The sequence below is a fragment of the Thalassophryne amazonica genome, chromosome 10 (assembly GCF_902500255.1).
Source record: "Thalassophryne amazonica chromosome 10, fThaAma1.1, whole genome shotgun sequence".
In the NCBI taxonomy this organism is placed as follows: Eukaryota; Metazoa; Chordata; class Actinopteri; order Batrachoidiformes; family Batrachoididae; genus Thalassophryne; species Thalassophryne amazonica.
In genome coordinates this window covers 60,813,855-60,835,717 of record NC_047112.1, presented here as the reverse complement: position 1 = coordinate 60,835,717, position 21,863 = coordinate 60,813,855, and the positions used below count along the sequence as shown (strand labels likewise).

At 43.4% G+C, this 21,863-nt stretch overlaps 1 pseudogene; it reads left to right on the top strand.

The window, feature by feature from the left end:
- The first annotated feature begins 1,144 nt into the window (after positions 1-1,144).
- LOC117519590 lies at positions 1,145-1,263 on the top strand (annotated as a pseudogene).
- Positions 1,264-21,863: the final 20,600 nt, after the last annotated feature.

Here is a 21,863-nt window from a genome sequence, read left to right as displayed (position 1 = left end):
GACATCTCCTTAATTTATGCAGTGATTTTACAACGTATTCTACCGCCATCTGCAAACTGCAAAACAGCTAAATAGCTCATGAGACTCTCACATGTTGTACATATCTTCTTGTTTTGGTCAGTATCACTTTGCAAATGTGAAATGTGACCATTTTGATGATTTATGGTGCCCCAGGGCTCCTTCACACATAGTGCGAAGTTTGGATGAAGTGTACACTTTGTGCGCATGACGCAGGAATCGTGTGCAAACCGTTTAATGTCGTCCCTGTCGCCAACGCCCCATACACCTGTTGCTACAACTATTTGCGCACACAAGCGCCTGAAAGAAAGTGTGCGCTGTGCAAACCCATCGCACCCTCTCGTGGCAGGTGCTGGCGAAATTCCAGGTGACACGTATGAACACCTAACACCGCTCGCATGGCACTTAGAAAATGTGTGACCAGTCACACTCTTGGCACGACCAGAGACTGCAGATAGTCACTGTTGTACTGCTGTGAAATCGAAGTTCCACATGAGTGTGAATTTGCAAACACACACACTGACACGTGTGCGCTCCACTCACGGGAGATGTGGCTTGCGACAGAAGCAGATGTGGTGATCTGTCATTCTGGACATTCCAGCTACACAACACCTACTGTGTTTGGACAGTCATGGACCAACAACTGTCCACTGTGAGGCATGTGTGTCTGATTGCTGTATTTACATGGACATAAATAAAAACATACATCAGCGTGGTGGCGACAAGCTGCAGCAAGTGAGCGCAAGCATGGAGCGGACACTGACAGCTCCCCAGGTTGAAATGGACCATCAGATCAGAACACGCAGCGGGCGATCTGACTGTCACGTCACCCACATGAGCTCTGTTCTGCATGATGCGGTGTCTGTGCTGCGGTGCACCGTCCACAAGACAAGCATGTCGGGCAGAACACACACGCGGCCGACTGGACACACCTGACCAGTAGATGTGGACATGATCAGAGCACACTGCTTCTCATTCATGTCATTTCATGACTGTATGTCTGTGGCCATGAGTCATCACCAGAGGAACAGACGGATCATATTTGTTTTGCGTGCTTGATAAATGTGGTGTTTTTATATGGTGTGGGATTTTTTATTTTTATTTTTTGGTAATACTTCCATGTCCTTCCTGCAGCCGGTCTACTCTGTGTGAGCCTGATCCCATCAGATCTCAGAAGCTAAGCAGAGCAGGATCTGGTTAGTACTTGGATGGGAGACCTCTTTGGAACACCAGCAGCTGTGTGTGTTTCTCCAGGTAAAACTGGAGTTGCATCAGGAAGGGAATCCGGCGTAAAACTTGTGCCAATTACCAATGTGGATCTGGCTGCATCCACTGTGGCGACCCTGAACAAATCTGGAAGCAGCCAAATGAACAACAACTTCCATGTCCTTCCTGATATTTTTCAGCTTCCCGCAGCTTTCTACGAACAGCTCTGTAGCTCAGTGGTAAAGTCTCTGACTGGGAATCAGAGGTTTTGAAAAGTGCGAGTTTGTGTCCTGAGTGGTGTGTTTTTTTTCTCTTTTTAATTATTCCACATAAGCAGTGCAATGTGGTTCCACATGTACCAACTGGTTTTTATTTCTTCCACATAAGCAGTGCCATGTGGTGCACCTGGCACTGTTCCTGCTCGATGGACATGAATTCTCACACTGGGTTCGTACACGCCTGCTCATCAGCGCGATGTTTCGGGCACTAATCTTGAACTGTATCGCGATGTTTTTCCGTTTTTGTCCAAACGGCGTCCAAACTTCGCACTATGTGTGAAGGGGCCCTAAAGCACATGTGGTGAGTGCATTTGGGGAGTGTCCAGCGCCACTTTGCTATTTGTTATTTAATCTGAGCACAAAGTAGAGCGCAGTACCCAAAGGGATTGTATTTAGTCACATATTCAGTCATGGGTGTGTTTTGAGTATAACATGAAATAAACCAATCAGAATGCTATGTGCCTGATTTGCCAGTAAACTGCACACAGCAGAATGTTGTTGAGATCCCAATGGCCATGAAAACAGCTGAGGGCAGGGAAAAATCCAGGGATTTGCAACACTGGAGATGATCTCCTCCAGATGGGTGGAAACAATCTTTGTTTCACTCTGGGAGTTGGGCAGAAAGAACATGTTGTCCTACTCTAGAAAGTAAAGGGTGGTCACCTGGATTGCAGTAATTACAGGGGTGTTACACTCCTCTCTGTGTCAGGAAAGATGCTATTCACTACTTGCTGCTCAGTGACTAGAGCATTCTGGTTTCACACCTAAGAAGTCAAATATCAGCCACATCCTGGCTGTGCAAACGTACATATTTACAAACGTAAATATCTGCAGTGCTTCTTTACAGCCTAAGTTAACTCTCACAAAACATTTGATTTGGTTGACTCTGAGACATCCTGAGAATTTGAGGGCAAAATATGCAGAAAATATGAGGGCAAATATGCAGAAAAAATCTGGGCAACATGGGGAATTATAAAAAGTGTGATGGAAAGTGATGGAGTGAAATCAACTTTTCCGAATTACCTTGTCAAGGAAAATAAAGAGATATATGATATAAAAGAAGTTGCAAATGAGTTTAATGATTATTTTTCAAAGGTGGGATCAAGTCTGGTGGGAAATAAACCAGTAGTAGAAGATAAATTAAATACAATTGTAAATACGGTCAATAGTATTTTCCTGACAATGTGGAAAAAGATGAAATAAGGAATATTGTAAAAAACTGTGTAAGCAAAAGATCAACTGACTATGAAGATTTAGACATGATGACTGTAAAAAGTATAATAGAAACTATTATTGAACCATTCACTTACATTTGTAATCTGTCTCACAGGAATTTTACAAGACGAAATGAAAATTGCCAAGGTAGTCCCATTATATAAAAATGGAGACAGACATAATGTTTCAAATTACAGGCCAGTGTCATTGCTTCCACAGTTTTCTAAAATTATGGAAAAAGTTTTTGTGACAAGGTTGGATAAATTCATTGAGAAACATCATATTTTAAATAATGCTCAGTATGGATTCACAACAAAACATTGAACAGCTATGGCAATTATGGAATTAACAGAGAAAATATCAACAGCAATAGATAATAAGGATTATTTTGTAAGTGTTTTTATTGACCTGAAAAAAGCTTTTGATGTTATCGATCATTCAAGATTGCTTCACAAGTTACAACAATATGGAATAAGAGGGATTGCACATCAGTGGGTAAAAAGCTACTTAGAATATAGAAAACAGTTTGTTAGGTCAATAATACTAAATCAGAATTGTGTAATATTATTTGTGGAGTACCACAAGGGTCGGTACTTGGACCCAAACTGTTTATTTTGTATATCAATGATTTTGTGAATGTATCTAATGTACTTGGTAGCATTTTATTTGCTGACAATACAACATTATTTTACTCTGGATCAGATATACAGGAAGTAGCACAAGTGATAAATACAGAGTTGGAAAAAGTTAAATACTGGTTTGATATAAACAGATTGTCAATCATAAGAAACCAAATTTCATATTGTTTAATGACAGAGTAAAAAAAAAAAGATGTGTCATTAAAAATAGATGGAAAGGACATTCAAAGGGTAAAAGAAAAAAAATTTTTAGGAGTTATGATTGATGAAGATTTTACATGGAAGTCACACATAAATTACATAAAAGGAAAGATAGCGAAAGCCATTGCTGTTTTGCATAAAGTTAAATATTCATTAAATAGTTATGGATTATTAACATTGTACAATTCATTGATTGTTCCATATTTGACTTATTGTGTAGAAATCTGGGGATCAACATGTACAACTTATACACAACCTTTATTTATTTTGCAGAAAAGAGCTTTAAAAGTGATTAGCAACAGTCGTTTTAGAGATCCATCTAGTCCATTGTTTATTAAGTATAGGGTACTTAAATTTCATGATTTAGTTGATTTGAAATTATTACAATGTTCCAAGCGAATAACAATACCTTACCAATAAACATTCAAAATATGTTTGAAAAAAGAGTAAGTAGTTATAATTTGAAGGGCATAGAAGTCTTTCAAAAACCAAGATTCAGAACCAAGATAAAGGAACAGAGTATTGCAGTGAATGGTGTAAAATTATGGAACAATCTTAACAAAGAAATCAAAGAATCAAGGACGCTTAAATTATTTAAAAAACGTATTAAACTTGATGTATTTCGTAAGTATGAAACTATGAAATAAGTCAGTGGGCTGTGATGAAGCCAAAAATGTAATCTGTTAATAATGTTTAAAATGTTTGAAGTTTAAAATGTAATCTGTTAGGGATGTAATCTTTTAAATAATGGTTAAAATTATGAGATAAGTTGGTGGCATGTGACAAAGTCATAGAAATGTAATCTGTTAAATTATGTTGATTAATGATGCTTGATACTGCAAGATTGTATTGTAAAAAAGGGGCAGAATATATAAGACTTGTTCTTCCAATCTGCTCCTTTTCATTCAATGGTTTGTAATGTTTTGTTATTTCTGCTTTTCTGTTTTTTCTCTTAAATGAATGAAATAAATATTAAAAAAAAAAAATTGTGGGATCCCCAAGAAGTTGCTAGACTTCCTAGCCAGCCTATACAGAGTTACTGTGAGTGCTGAATGACATGAGGGCAGAAAATGAATTATTCCAAAATGGAAACTGACGATTGTCAGGGAAGTGTGACTTCTACACTGTTCAATGTTTGTGTGGATTGTGTGTTGGTTATGCTGGTGGAAACCAATGACTTAAGTGTTTTTGTTGATCAGGAAACATTTACTGACCTTAACTTATAATAGGATGCCTCACGTATGCCTCTCTGTGGAGGTTGTTTGGGCACGTCCCAAGAGGAAAAGAATGTGGGGTCAGCCCAGGACATGCTGGAAGAATTATATCATCCTTGTTGTTAAATAAAACATTGGATTCCCCCAGGAGTTGCTGGAGGATATGGCTGGGAAAAAGGGCATTTACTTAACCTGCTACACCACAGCTGCATGGCTGTGTAAATGATGTGTATTACCATCAGAACTGACCCAAATATCATCATAATCCTTTGTTAGGCACTAATAACATTATGTGTATCTTCATTAGAAGATGATACAATGTCTATGGATTAGGAAAGACTAGTAGTTGAGCATCTAAATATTCCAGCTGTGCTGTATACAGCAGTTACGGCACTGCACTAATTTATCCTATTCACATAAAAACACACACAAATACAGTTGTGCTCAAAGGTTTACATACCCTGGCAGATTTTTTTTTTTTTGCCCATTTTTTAGAGAATATGAATGATAACACAAAATCTTTTTTTCACTCATGGTTAGTGGTAGGCTTGGGTATCGAAAACCAGTTCTTTACGAGAATCGTTAAGAAATGATCATCATCAACAGCCTTTTTGCCTAACGGTTCCCTTATTGGTCCTTCAGAGCGGCTATTGTTTTGGAGGGTGTTTTATCAGGAAAATGATCATTTCTTTATGCTGACTGCAGACCCTGCACCGGGTCTGTAATAACCGCTTCTGCAGCACGGCTCTACTTGAAGCAACGAAGCAGTGCTCCAACTCACTGCTTCATTGGTTCTCTGCTTCGCTGCTTTTCAGAAGCGGCAAGTCCACTTCTTAACCCCTCTCAAAGCCATTTAAAAATGTCAATCATGAGTCACTTTTGTGCGGATTAAAGTCACTTACAATACAATACACAAGTGATACAATACCGCAGTGAGTTGGCTCTCACTGCGGTATTGTATCACTTCCTGTTGCGGAGCACAGCGGTGTTTTGCTGTATCTGTTAGCTGTTTAATCTGCGCAGTTAGATTGATCTAGTTACCTAGATAATGATTTGTTTCACAGTGTTATCTTCATGTGCCTTAACTAAAGCACTCCCTCTGCTGAATCACCTCTAAATTGTTTACACGTTATTCACTTTAGTCAATTGTCTTCCGGGGGCCAGAGCAGGCGACATTGAAGGAAATTTGAAACTGCTGGCTAAGGCTAAGCGTAAATTTGGTAAGATTGTAATTCACGTCGGCAGTAATGACACCGGTTACACCAATCGGAGGTCACTAAAATTAACATTGAATCGGTGTGTAACTTTGCAAAAACAATGTCGGACTCTGTAGTTTTCTCTGGGCCCCTCCCCAATCGGACCGGGAGTGACATGTTTAGCCGCATGTTCTCCTTGAATTGCTGGCTGTCTGAGTGGTGTCCAAAAAATGAGGTGGGCTTCATAGATAATTGGCAAAGCTTCTGGGGAAAACCTGGTCTTGTTAGGAGAGACGGCATCCATCCCACTTTGGATGGAGCAGCTCTCATTTCTAGAAATCTGGCCAATTTTCTTAAATCCTCCAAACCGTGACTATCCAGGGTTGGGACCAGGAAGCAGAGTTGTAGTTGTAGGTGCTCCCAGACCACCAATAACCAGCAAAAATCTATTTAAGCATAAAAATTCAAAAAGAAAAAATAATATAGCACCTTCAACTGCACCACAGACTAAAACAGTTAAATGTGGTCTATTAAAAATTAGGTCTCTCTCTTCTAAGTCCCTGTTAGTAAATGATATAATAATTGATCAACATATTGATTTATTCTGCCTTACAGAAACCTGGTTACAGCAGGATGAATATGTTAGTTTAAATGAGTCAACACCCCCGAGTCATACTAACTGCCAGAACGCTCGTAGCACGGGCCGAGGCGGAGGATTAGCAGCAATCTTCCATTCCAGCTTATTAATTAATCAAAAACCCAGACAGAGCTTTAATTCATTTGAAAGCTTGACTCTTAGTCTTGTCCATCCAAATTGGAAGTCCCAAAAAAACAGTTTTATTTGTTGTTATCTATCGTCCTCCTGGTCGTTACTGTGAGTTTCTCTGTGAATTTTCAGACCTTTTGTCTGACTTAGTGCTTAGCTCAGATAAGATAATTATAGTGGGCGATTTTAACATCCACACAGATGCTGAGAATGACAGCCTCAACACTGCATTTAATCTATTATTAGACTCAACTGGCTTTGCTCAAAATGTAAATGAGTCCACCCACCACTTTAATCATATCTTAGATCTTGTTCTGACTTATGGTATGGAAATTGAAGACTTAACAGTATTCCCTGAAAACTCCCTTCTGTCTGATCATTTCTTAATAACATTTACATTTACTCTGATGGACTACCCAGCAGTGGGGAATAAGTTTCATTACACTAGAAGTCTTTCAGAAAGCGCTGTAACTAGGTTTAAGGATATGTTTCCTTCTTTATGTTCCCTAATGCCATATACCAACACAGTGCAGAGTAGCTACCTAAACTCTGTAAGTGAGATAGAGTATCTCATCAATAGTTTTACATCCTCATTGAAGACAACTTTGGATGCTGTAGCTCCTCTGAAAAAGAGAGCTTTAAATCAGAAGTGCCTGACTCCGTGGTATAACTCACAAACTCGCAGCTTAAAGGCGATAACCCGTAAGTTGTAGAGGAAATGGCGTCTCACTAATTTAGAAGATCTTCACTTAGCCTGGAAAAAGAGTCTGTTGCTCTATAAAAAAGCCCTCCGTAAAGCTAGGACATCTTACTACTCATCACTAATTGAAGAAAATAAGAACAACCCCAGGTTTCTTTTCAGCACTGTAGCCAGGCTGACAAAGAGTCAGAGCTCTATTGAGCCGAGTATTCCTTTAACTTTAACTAGTAATGACTTCATGACTTTCTTTGCTAATAAAATTTTAACTATTAGAGAAAAAATTACTCATAACCATCCCAAAGACGTATCGTTATCTTTGGCTGCTTTCAGTGATGCCGGTATTTGGTTAGACTCTTTCTCTCAGATTGTTCTGTCTGAGTTATTTTCATTAGTTACTTCATCCAAACCATCAACATGTCTATTAGACCCCATTCCTACCAGGCTGCTCAAGGAAGCCCTACCATTATTTAATGCTTCGATCTTAAATATGATCAATCTATCTTTATTAGTTGGCTATGTACCACAGGCTTTTAAGGTGGCAGTAATTAACCCATTACTTAAAAAGCCATCACTTGACCCAGCTATCTTAGCTAATTATAGGCCAATCTCCAACCTTCCTTTTCTCTCAAAAATTCTTGAAAGGGTAGTTGTAAAACAGCTAACTGATCATCTGCAGAGGAATTGTTATGTGTCGGACGCAGTCAAACCACCGACCAGCGTTTGACAGTAGGACCCAGCATAAAGGAAACAGAGCACGGTTCAAAGGATAACAGAATTTAATAACATAACAGTGAGTGCTCCATTAACAGTGGACTCATCTCTGTGCTTGTTCTGTTAGACCTCAGTGCTGCTTTTGATACTGTTGACCATAAAATTTTATTACAGAGATTAGAGCATGCCATAGGTATTAAAGGCACTGTGCTGCGGTGGTTTGAATCATATTTATCTAATAGATTACAATTTGTTCATGTAAATGGGGAATCTTCTTCACAGACTAAGGTTAATTATGGAGTTCCACAAGGGTCTGTGCTAGGACCAATTTTATTCACTTTATACATGCTTCCCTTAGGCAGTATTATTAGACGGCATTGCTTAAATTTTCATTGTTATGCAGATGATACCCAGCTTTATCTATCCATGAAGCCAGAGGACACACACCAATTAGCTAAACTGCAGGATTGTCTTACAGACATAAGGACATGGATGACCTCTAATTTCCTGCTTTTAAACTCAGATAAAACTGAAGTTATTGTACTTGGCCCCACAAATCTTAGAAACATGGTGTCTAACCAGATCCTTACTCTGGATGGCATTACCCTGACCTCTAGTAATACTGTGAGAAATCTTGGAGTCATTTTTGATCAGGATATGTCATTCAAAGCGCATATTAAACAAATATGTAAGACTGTTTTTTTGCATTTATGCAATATCTCTAAAATTAGAAAGGTCTTGTCTCAGAGTGATGCTGAAAAACTAATTCATGCATTTATTTCCTCTAGGCTGGACTATTGTAATTCATTATTATCAGGTTGTCCTAAAAGTTCCCTGAAAAGCCTTCAGTTAATTCAAAATGCTGCAGCTAGAGTACTGATGGGGACTAGAAGGAGAGAGGATATCTCACCCATATTGGCCTCTCTTCATTGGCTTCCTGTTAATTCTAGAATAGAATTTAAAATTCTTCTTCTTACTTATAAGGTTTTGAATAATCAGGTCCCTTCTTATCTTAGGGACCTCATAGTACCATATCACCCCAATAGAGCGCTTCCCTCTCAGACTGCAGGCTTACTTGTAGTTCCTAGGGTTTGTAAGAGTAGAATGGGAGGCAGAGCCTTCAGCTTTCAGACTCCTCTCCTGTGGAACCAGCTCCCAATTCGGATCAGGGAGACAGACACCCTCTCTACTTTTAAGATTAGGCTTAGGCTTAAAACTTTCCTTTTTGCTAAAGCTTATAGTTAGGGCTGGATCAGGTGACCCTGAACCATCCCTTAGTTATGCTGCTATAGACTTAGACTGCTGGGGGGTTCCCATAATGCACTGAGTGTTTCTTTCTCTTTTTGCTCTGTATGCACCACTCTGCATTTAATCATTAGTGATTGATCTCTGCTCCCCTCCACAGCATGTCTTTTTCCTGGTTCTCTCCCTCAGCCCCAACCAGTCCCAGCAGAAGACTGCCCCTCCCTGAGCCTGGGTCTGCTGGAGTTTTCTTCCTGTTAAAAGGGAGTTTTTCCTTCCCACTGTCGCCAAGTGCTTGCTCACAGGGGGTCGTTTTGACCATTGGGGTTTTTACGTAATTATTGTATGGCCTTGCCTTACAATATAAAGCGCCTTGGGGCAACTGTTTGTTGTGATTTGGTGCTATATAAATAAAATTAATTGAATTGAAAAAACTTACAGTAGTGTTCAGAATAATAGTAGTGCTATGTGACTAAAAAGATTAATCCAGGTTTTCAGTATATTTCTTATTGTTACATGGGAAACAAGGTACCAGTAGATTCAGTAGATTCTCACAAATCCAACAAGACCAAGCATTCATGATATGCACACTCTTAAGGCTATGAAATTGGGCTATTAGTAAAAAAAAAAAAAGTAGAAAAGGGGGCGTTCACAATAATAGTAGCATCTGCTGTTGACGCTACAAACTCAAAACTATTATGTTCAAACTGCTTTTTTAGCAATCCTGTGAATCACTAAACTAGTATTTAGTTGTATAAGCACAATTTTTCATGATTTCTTCACATCTGTGAGGCATTAATTTTGTTGGTTTGGAACCAAGATTTTGCCCGTTTACTACTGTCCTTGGGGTCATTGTCTTGTTGAAACACCCATTTCAAGGGCATGTCCTCTTCAGCATAAGGCAACATGACCTCTTCAAGTATTTTGACATATCCAAACTGATCCATGATACCTGGTATGCGATATATAGGCCCAACACCATAGTAGGAGAAACATGCCCATATCATGATGCTTGCACAACCATGCTTCACTGTCTTCATTGTGAACTGTGGCTTGAATTCAGAGTTTGGGGGTCATCTCACAAACTGTCTGCGGTCCTTGGACCCCAAAAGAACAATTTTACTCTCATCAGTTCACAAAATATTCCTCCATTTCTCTTTAGGCCAGTTGATGTGTTCTTTGGCAAATTGTAACCTCTTCTGCACGTCTTTTATTTAACAGAGGGACTTTGCGGGGGATTCTTGCAAATAAATTAGCTTCACACAGGCGTCTTCTAACTGTCACAACACTTACAGGTAACTCCAGACTGTCTTTGTTCATCCTGGAGCTGATCAATGGCTGAGCCTTTGCCATTCTGGTTATTCTTCTATCCATTTTGATGGTTGTTTTCCATTTTCTTACATGCATCTCTGTTTTTTTTTTGTCAATTTTAAAGCATTGGAGATCATTGTAGATGAACAGCCTATAATTTTTTGCACCTGCATATAAGTTTTCCCCTCTTCAATCAACTTTTTAATCAAACTACGCTGTTCTTCTGAACAATGTCTTGAACGTCCCATTTTCCTCAGGCTTTCAAAGAGAAAAGCATGTTCAACAGGTGCTGGCTTGATCCTTAAATAGGGGACACCTGATTCACACCTGTTTGTTCCACAAAATTGATGAACTCACTGACTAAATGCCACACTACTATTATTGTGAACACCCCCTTTTTTACTTTTTTTTTTTAACTAATAGCCCAATTTCACAGCCTTAAGAGTGTGCATATCATGAATGCTTGGTCTTGTTGGATTTGTGAGAATCTACTGAATCTGCTGGTACCTTGTTTCCCATGTAACAATAAGAAATATGCTCAAAACCTGGATTAATCTTTTTAGTCACATAGCACTAGTATTATTCTGCACACTACTGTACTGGGACTCTTGTCTTGTTGCTAGAAAGAATCGTCCTCCGTTCTGTTTGTGCAGCTCCAAATGCTGTGCCGTTCTCTGACGAGTCAAGTTAGAAACCGGCCAGAATTAATAACTTCAAAGCGAATCACCGTTTTAAATCAAATAACACCTCTTTGCAAATGCTGTAACACAGACAACAAACTACAACTCACTAAAACTTTTTTTTTCCCTTCCAAAATGAGACGTCCTCTGCTCTTTATGAATGACATTGATGTTGACTTGCAGCGCAGCCATTTGCAAGAGCTCAGCTCAGAGGTATGGATTTAGATTTGTGTCAATGTCTGAAAGGAAATGCTTTTGAGAAAAACTACAGATTTTGTTTATTTCTATTTATGTCCATTGATCAAGGATCCAGTGACCAATTTCATATTTATTTACTTGAAGACTCAAGAAAATGTTGTTGACATAGAAAACCTGTAAAGCCTACTTTTAGTACACAGAAAATTCACAGGAGGTATTGATAAGGGAATCGATAAGGAGCTGGGTCGATAAGCAGAATCGATAATGGCACTGATATCGATAAAATCTTATCAATACCCATCCCTAGTTAGTGGTTGGGTGAAGCCATTTATTGTAAACCAAATGTGTTTACTCTTTTTAAATCATAATGACAGCAGAAACTACCCAAATGACCCTGATCAAAAGTTTACATACCACTGCGCTTAACAGAGTTAAAGGGGTCCACTGTCCACTGTCATCATAAAGCTTTGCATTTTGTATGACCAGTTATGTTGTGTGGGCCGCTGAAGAGGAGGTACTGCTGGCCCACCACCACCAGATGGCGCCCTGCTTGAAGTGCGGGCTTCAAGCACGAGAGGGCGTCATAGCAACCGGGAGTGACAGCTGTCACTCGTCATCAGCACCAGCTGTCACTCATCCACATCACCACCACCATAAAGGCCGGACTGCAACTCCACCTCCCCGCCGAGAAATCAGCTACCTTGGAGGTAATTTTCTCTGCTGTATTTAACGCTGACTAATAGTCTGAACTTCTTTGCAGCCGTTTTCCTGTGGTGTTGCCTTATCTGTGGGATTGGTGTTTGGTGTGATCAGCGACGGCTTCGCTTCACACTCCAACCAGATAAGTGGTTAGACAGGAGCTGCACGAGTGTGTGACTGGAGGTGGAGGTGCTCCCTCCTTACAGAACACAGACTGTGGGATTACTGAGTGTGCGTACTCACATTCACCTGTGCTGTTTCTGTTCTCTGCCAGCAGTACCAGGTCTGACAGCTGGAGACGGTGACCACCTGGGGACCCAGGACTTGGCGGCTCCGGTGTTCTTCAGATCCGTTGGCGGTGAGGGCTGTGTGGGATCCGGCTCGGTTCTGGACGGGCGTCTCCTATCCTCAAGCCTGCCCACACGTCACCCAGCGTGTAATTGACTATAGTCTAAAACTGATTGTTGTCTGTATTCCGTTGTGCACAATTTACAACATTAAATTGTTACTGTTTGGCTTATCCATTGCCCGTTCATTTAACGCCCCCTGTTGTGGGTCCGTGTTCCTACACTTTCACAACAGGATTTCTTGGCCAGCGTCATGGATCCTGAGGGGTGTCAACCATCGCTTGAACAGCCAATGGAAGAGCGAGGTGCACAGGCGCCAGCAGGAGGTGTGTTAGGTGAGCTGCAGCACATCTTAACCGCTTTTACTGCTCGGTTGGACTTAGTTACCGAGCAGAGCATTGTTCTCCATCGAAGGATGGAGGCTCTCACCGCCCGGGTGGAAGCGCATGCTCAGGGCGCTGCTGCAGCACCTCCTCCTGCTGACCGAATGCCAGAGACAGACATTCCACTGGTCGTTCAACGAACCCCCCCCCCCCCCCCCCCCTTCCCCTGAAGCATACATAAGCCCTCTGGAGCCGTACGGAGGCTGTGTGGAGACGTGCGCGGACTTCTTGATGCAGTGCTCGCTCGTCTTTTCACAGCGTCCCATCATGTACGCGTCAGACGCTAGCCGGGTGGCTTATGTTATAAATGTGCTTCGAGGAGAGGCACGTGCCTGGGCTACGGCGCTCTGGGAGCAGAATTCACGGCTCCTAACGAATTACACTGAGTTTGTGAGGGAGTTCCGACAGGTGTTCGACCACCCTCATAGAGGCGAGACCGCTTCAAGCGTGCTGCTGTCGATAAGACAGGGGTGTCGAAGCGCAGCGAAGTATGCAGTTGACTTCCGCATCGCGGCAGCGCGAGCCGGCTGGAATGCTGTTGCGCTCCGCACCGCCTTTGTAAACGGACTGTCTCTGGTCCTTAAGGAGCACCTGGTGGCGAAGGACGAGCCGCGGGATTTAGATGGGCTTATCGACCTGGTTATACGGTTAGACAACCGATTAACAGAACACCGACGGGAGCGAGACGAAGGGCGTGGTCAGGCACAAGCCGTCCCTCTTCCTCCTGGGTCCGAAAGGGAGCCGACTTCCCCACGCTCCACAGCCAGGGCTCTCCACGTGACGACAGCTCCCCCTGTTGACGTTGCTATGGAAATGAGCAGGGCCAAAAAGCGATCAGATCAGAGACAAAGGAGGCTGATCCGTGGAGAGTGTTTTCTCTGCAGCTCAACCGAGCACACAGAGAGAGAATGCCCCAAACGGCCAAAACAGCAGCACTCGTCCTTAGAGACTGGGCTAAGGCTGGGTCACAATACCCACGCGGGGAGACCCCGAAAATCTGCACGTATCCCAGTCACGATCCTGAGTGGGGATCTAACCCTTCACGCCCCAGAACTGGTGGACACGGGGTCGGAGGGGAATCTGCTGGACAGCAGATGGGCAAAGGAGGTTGCGCTCCCTCTAGTGGCCTTACCATCGCCATTGTCGGTGCGGGCACTAGATGGCACCCTTCTTCCACTAATCACACACCAGACACAGCCCGTGACTTTGGTTGTATCTGGGAATCACAGAGAGGAGATTGTGTTTTATGTAACACCTTCTACCTCCCGAGTGATTTTGGGTTTTCCATGGGTGTTAAAACACAATCCCCGGATTGATTGGCCGTATGGGGTTGTGGTTCAGTGGAGTGAAACCTGCCACCGGGAGTGTTTAGGATCCTCGGTTCCACCCGGTGTGACAGCTAAGGAGGAGGTTTTAGTCCCCCCCAATCTGGCGGCGGTGCCAGCCGAGTACCATGACCTTGCTGACGTCTTCAGCAAGGATCTGGCACTCGCGCTGCCCCCACACCGTCCATACGATTGTGCCATTGATTTGATACCGGGCGCTGAGTACCCGTCCAGCATGCTGTACAACCTCTCACGTCCGGAACGCGAATCAATGGAGACCTACATCCGGGACTCGTTAGCTGCCGGGTTGATCCGGAACTCCACCTCCCTGATGGGTGCTGGTTTCTTTTTTGTGGGCAAAAAGGACGGCGGACTCCGTCCATGCATTGATTACAGAGGGCTGAACGAGATCACGGTTCGCAACCGATACCCGTTACCTCTGTTGGATTCAGTGTTTACGCCCTTGCATGGAGCCCAAATTTTCACAAAATTGGATATTAGGAATGCTTATCACCTGGTTCAGATCCGGGAGGGAGACGAGTGGAAGACGGCATTTAACACCCCGTTAGGTCACTCTGAGTACCTGGTCATGCCGTTCGGCCTCACCAATTCGCCTGCGACGTTCCAAGCGTTGGTTAATGACGTCTTGCGGGACTTCCAGCATCGGTTTGTCTTCGTATATCTAGACGATATACTCATCTTTTCTCCAGATCCTGAGACCCATGTCAAGCATGTACGTCAGGTCCTACAGCGGTTGTTGGAGAACCGGCGGTTTGTGAAGGGTGAGAAGTGCGAGTTCCACCGCCCTTCTTTGTCCTTCCTGGGGTTCATAATCTCCTCCAACTCCGTCGCCCCTGATCCGGCCAAGGTTGCGGCGGTGAGAGATTGGCCCCAACCAACAAACCGTAGGAAACTGCAACAGTTCCTCGGTTTTGCAAATTTCTTCCGGAGGTTCATCAAGGGCTACAGTCAGGTAGTTAGCCCCCTGACAGCCCTGACCTCCACAAAAGTCCCCTTTACCTGGTCGGATCGGTGCGAAGCCGCGTTTAGGGAGTTGAAACGCCGGTTCTCGACTGCACCGGTTCTGGTGCAGCCTGATCCCAATCGCCAGTTTGTAGTTGAAGTGGACGCCTCTGACTCAGGGATAGGAGCCGTGCTATCCCAGAGCGGGGAGTCCAACAGGTTCTCCATCCATGTGCCTACTTTTCCCCGCAGGTTGACCCCGGCTGAAAGGAACTATGACGTTGGCAATCGGGAACTTCTTGCGGTGAAGGAGGCTCTTGAGGAGTGGAGACACCTGTTGGAGGGAGCATCGGTACCATTTACGGTTTTCACGGACCATCGGAACCTGGAGTACATTCGGACCGCCAGGCGTCTGAACCCCAGGCAAGCCCGCTGGTCACTGTTCTTCGGGTGTTTTGACTTTCGGATCACCTACCGCCCCGGGATGAAAAACCAACGATCTGACGCCCTGTCCCGGGTGCATGAAGAGGAGGTCAAGACCGAGCTGTCAGACCTGACGGAAACCATCATCCCCGAGTCCACTCTCGTGGCCACCCTCACCTGGGATGTGGAGAAGACCGTCCGGGAGGCCCTGACATGGAGCCCGGACTCGGGGACAGGTCCGAAGGACAAATTGTACGTCCCACCAGAGGCCAGGGCTGCGGTCCTAGACTTCTGTCACGGTTCCAAGCTCTCCTGTCATCCAGGGGTGCGAAGGACCGTGGCAGTGGTCCGGCAGCGCTTCTGGTGGGCGTCTATGGAAGCCGACTTCCGGGAGTATGTCCAGGCCTGCACCACCCGTGCCAGGGGTAAAGCCGACCACCACAAGGCCCAAGGCCTCCTCCAGCCTTTGCCCGTGCCTCATCGCCCCTGGTCTCACATCGGCCTGGACTTTGTCATGGGCCTCCCGCCGTCCCAGGGCATGACTACCATCCTCACGATAGTGGACCGGTTCTCCAAGGCGGCCCACTTCGTGGCCCTCCCGAAGCTCCCGACGGCCCAGGAGACTGCAGACCTCCTGGTCCACCATGTCGCGCGTCTGCATGGGATTCCATCGGACATTGTCTCGGATCGTGGTCCTCAGTTCTCCTCCCGGGTTTGGAGGAGCTTCTGCAGGGAACTGGGGGCCACCGTAAGTCTCTCGTCCGGGTACCATCCCCAGACGAACGGGCAGGCAGAGCGGACGAATCAGGAACTGGAGCAGGCCCTCCGCTGCGTGACCTCCGCGCACCCGACGGCCTGGAGTGACCATCTGGCCTGGATCGAGTACGCTCATAATAGCCAAGTATCGTCTGCTACCGGCCTCTCCCCGTTTGAGGTGTGTTTGGGGTACCAGCCCCCATTGTTCCCGCTAGTGGAGGGAGAGGTCGGGGTGCCCTCGGTCCAGGCCCATCTGAGGAGGTGCCGTCGGGTGTGGCGTACCGCCCGCTCTGCCCTGCTCAACGCCCGGACGAGGGCCAAGAACCATGCAGACCGCCGGCGTGCCCCGGCCCCTACGTATCAGCCTGGGCAGGAGGTTTGGCTTTACACGAAAGACATCATTTGTGGGCTACCACAGGGTTCTGTGTTGGGCCCAAAATTATTTATTTTATACATTAATGATTTATGTAAAGTCTCAGATATGGTTAAAACTGTGGTCTTTGCAGATGACACAAACCTGTTTTGCTCAGGGGAAAATCTGCAACAATTATTATCTGATTTAGGAACAGAAATGATAAAGTTAAAGAGATGGTTTGATATTAACAAATTATCATTAAATTTGTCTAAAACTAAATTGATGTTATTTGGAAATTATAAAGACATACAAATTCAGTTAAATATACATGGGGTAAACATAGAACGTGTCAAAGAGAATAAGTTTTTAGGTGTCATTATTGATGAAAAAATTAATTGGAAAGCTCATATTCAGCATATTCAAATGAAGGTATCAAAAAGTATTGCAGTATTAAATAAAGTAAAGCATGTTCTTGACTGCAGAGCACTACATACTCTCTGTTGTTCTTTGGTTGCACCCTACTTGACTTATTGCACTGAAGTTTGGGGCAACAATTACAAAACTACATTGCAACCATTATTCATTCTTCAAAAAAGAGCATTAGGGACAATTCATAATGCGGGTTATCACTGTTCATTAAATCTCAAATATTAAAACTTAATGATATGATTTCGTTCAAGACTGTTCAGTTAATGCACAAAGTAAAAAATAAACAAGTGCCATTTAGAATTCAAGAATATTTTACTAAGAGAGAAGGAAAATATAATTTATGGGGCTTGTATCATTTTAAAATTGCTGGCGGTCGGACGACCAGGAAAGATTTCTGTGTCTCCATGTGTGGCCCTAGATTATGGAATAACCTGACGGATGAACTCAAACGATGTCCAAATAGCAATCAGTTTAAAAATCAATATAAAAAAATGATGTTTTTAAGATAAGTACGATGAGTTTTGTGTTGTCAGTTGTAATTGTGAACTTGTTCAGTAACATTCATTTGTGTATGTGCATGTATATGTGTATGTATATCTATGTATATGTATATATATGTATGTATGTATGTATGTGTGTATATACTATGTGTATATATGTGTGTGTGTGTGTAATTATGTATGTATGTATGTGTAGGTGTATGTTGGTGTGTGTATACATGTATACTGTATGTATGATACCCAATCCAGACATACTATTGTGAGTAATATGAGCATTGCAGATCACTGTAACCCATGGTTTTGAAAATGTTCTAAGCAGTTGTGACACTGGGACAGACCTGGCAATCGTGAACAAACTGATGTAATAGATGCTGATCTGACACACACACACACACACAAAAAAGAGAAAACTATGTGATGGGGACAATATGCAGCAGTCAGCATGGGCCAGATTGGGCAACTGGGATGAAATTATGGTAGGCAACCAGGCCACACATTGCTTGCCATAACTTGCAGTCATAACGCGCACAACAGCATCTGATTGACGGCGACTGCTGTCCATGCAAGAAAACAACTGTTGAGACATATAAACTGCAGCAACAGCACACAGTCAACCCACATACAATGTGTCCCAGTTTGATCAAAAGCTGTGGCCAATCATGCCGGATCACCCTTTTTGTCTCAAGGAGCACCAGAATGCAACAGAGACACCTGCATGGACAGTGCGCCACAAGCGAATGCCACAGGTGAAGAGTGATCAGAGTGGGTCGATGTACAGTGTGGCGCTGCTGCGTATCATGACCTTTTTATCGTTCATCCTTATGTGTGACCCACGGTGGTAGCTTCCACTTGGAAAACACAGAATTGCTGCCAACAGTTGTGTGTAGTCAGGCTGATTAGTAGACTTTTTCATCTCATTGCCAAGTTGGGGCAACATAAGCAGTGTATAAGAAATTCTAAACATTTTACATTGGCCCGATTTGTTTGTTTGTTGTCTAAGAAATACAGTTGTATGTAAAAGTTTGGGCATGATTTCCATGATTTTCCTTTATACAACCCCAATTCCAATGAAGTTGGGACGTTGTGTAAAATGTAAATAAAAACATAATACAATGATTTGAAAATCCTCTTCAACCTATATTCAATTAAATAAACCACAAAGACAAGATATTTAATGTAAAACTGATAAACGTTATTGTTTTTGTGCAAATATTTCCTCATTTTGAAATGGATGCCTGCAACACATTTTAAAAAAGTTGGGACAGGGCAACAAAAGATTGGGAAAGTTGATGAATGCTCAAAGAATACCTAATTGGAAACAGGTGAGTGTTATGATTGGGTATAAAAGGAGCATCCCCAAAATGCTCAGCTGTTCACAAGCAAAGATGGAGCAAGGATCACCACTTTGTGAACAGCTGCATGAAAAAATAGTCTGAAGTTAAGAACAATGTTTCTGAATGTTCAATTGCAAGGAATTTAGAGATTCCATCATCTACAGTCTATAATATAATCAGAAAATTCAGAGAATCTGGAGAACTTTCTACACGTAAGCGGCAAGGCTGAAAACCAACAGTGAATGCCCGTGACCTTCGATCCCTCAGGTGGCACTGCATTTAAAAACCGACATCATTGTGTAAAGGATCTTACTCCTTGGGTTCAGGAACACTTCAGAAAACCATTGTCAGTGAACACAGTTTGTTGCTACATCTACAAGTGCAAGTTAAAATTCTACCATGCAAAGCGAAAGCCATACATCAACAACATCCAGAAACGCCGCCACCTTCTCTGGGCCCGAGTTCATTTGAAATGGACAGACGCAAAGTGGAAAAGTGTGCTGTGGTCTGATGAGTCCACGTTTCAAATTGTTAATGGAAATCACAGACATCGTGTCCTCTGGACAAAAGAGAAAAAAGACCATCCAGATTGTTACCAATTGTTGCGCAAAGTTCAAAAGGCAGCATCTGTGATGGTATGGGGGTGTGTTAGTGCCCATGGCATGTGCAACTTGCACATCTGTGATGGCACCATCAATGCTGAAAGGTACATCCAGATTTTGGAGCAATACATGCTGTCATCCAAGCAACATCTTTTTCAGGGACGTCCCTGCTTATGTCAGCAAGACAATGCCAAGCCACATTCTGCACGTGTTACAACAACGTGGCTTCGTAGAAAAATAGTGCGGGTACTACACTGGCCTGCCTGCAGTCCAGACCTGTTGCCCATTGAAAATGCACGGCGCATTATGAAGAGCAAAATACGACAACAGAGACCCCGCACTGTTGAACAATTGAAGTCATACATCACGCATGAATGTCAGAAATTGTTCTTTGCTATCACCCCAGTTCCCAGTATTTTGGGTCAAATTCATTCATTGGGTTAGCCGTAACAGCTGCAACTTTAACAATATCATCAGAAGAAGTAGCATATCATTTTCTCAAATAATGCAATAAATCACAATTATTTACTATTATTTACAGTTTTCCAAACAGTTCTGGCACATCTGTTCTCCTGCCAGAGTGAAGTCCAAACTGCTGCTCCTGGTAGAAAGTAGCTCTTATTTTCCCACCACAATGTAATTTCACCAATGGACCCATGTTATTTTTCTGGTCAAACTGCATCAGGAAATATCTTAATACAGAGAGCAGCGGCATCACACCACATCACGTGTAACCATTTTCATTTGTCTTTAATGTCCTCAGAACAGACTCCAGAGTTCTTCCTGGCCAGGTAACAACTCCTCTTTAAAGTCTGAGCACCTGGTGATAGCTGGGTTGGCAGGACTCTATTGTATTTGTTAAGATTTTTTTTAAACTTTCCTCATCCTTTCACTGGAATCTCTGTGAAGCTTTTGGGGATTTGTCATCTAAGAAGTCCTACATGTGCATAAAGCATGCACATAAAGTTCCACTTTTGGGTAACTGACTAATTGATTGACATGATTATTTGAGAAGCCACGGTAGGCCACTTTGGACTGATTATTCCACCATTGTTTGTTGTGCTCAATGTGATTTTATTAGCATTATCTTTTAAGTAAAATCACTGTTTTTAACATTTTGTCTTCAGAAAGTATTTTTCTAATATGTCTTATAGCTTAAGCCCCGTTTACACATAGACGGTTTTGTCAGCGGGTAGTACGTAGACCGAAGTTCGCGGTAGTTCTGGCTGTTTTCGCGGTGAAAAGGGGTAGAGCATTTCACCGGCGTTTTGACCGCCGTACTAGCCACAAATATGCGGATAAAACGCCACTAAATCCGCCGAATAAAGCAGCGTTTTGACGCTGTAGCATCCGGCACACGTCAGGCAATGGGGTTAATACCCAGTTCTATCCTTTACAATCGCAGGTTAAGATGTGCGTGAGAACGGCGTTGTTCTGCTGCCGCCGATAATGCCCTGTGTACCGCTGGTTTTATCCAGGCAAATCCTGCGTTACTCCAGGAACTTTTGCATATAGGCACCACCCCCAGAATATAATAGGCTGAAGCAGCAGGAATACATGCCTCTGTCACTGCAGGGGGAGGGAGATCATCCTCAGCCTTTTCTTCTCCTTCCTTTTCCCCCTCCTCAACGTGTTGCTCCGTCTCCACCACAGGCCTCCTCTCTGCTTCTGAACCAGACCTCTTAAGTCCTTGCTGCTGCCAATTTTCTTTTAGGAGGCATACTGGAGCGTCTCTGCAAAAATGTCTGGAACTGGCCGTGAGTGAGAGGCCTGCATGCAGCGCGCTAGCGTTTTTATACTGACCGCCGCCTATCGGCCGTTTGGAACGCCGTTAACTGGGAGGTGGCGTTTAGAACGGCATACTGTCCGCTAGCGCCACCGTTTTGTCTGCCTCTGTCGCCGGTTAAAACGCCCTTGAGGACGCCGATGTGGGTTCTATCGGCGTTTTACATGCCGTTGATTAGGGATACAATGCCGACCGCCAATTACTGCGGTGTAAACTGCGGCACTACAGGAAGGGGCAGGATGAAACGGCAATTAAAAAGTATCAAACGCCGTTGTTCGCGTTGTCTCCGTCGTCACACGAATTCTCCGGGAGCGCTCTCGGAATTATTCGACATGTTGAATAATTTTTTCGACGATTCCCGGTAAAGCCGGAACTAAGGCACGCCCC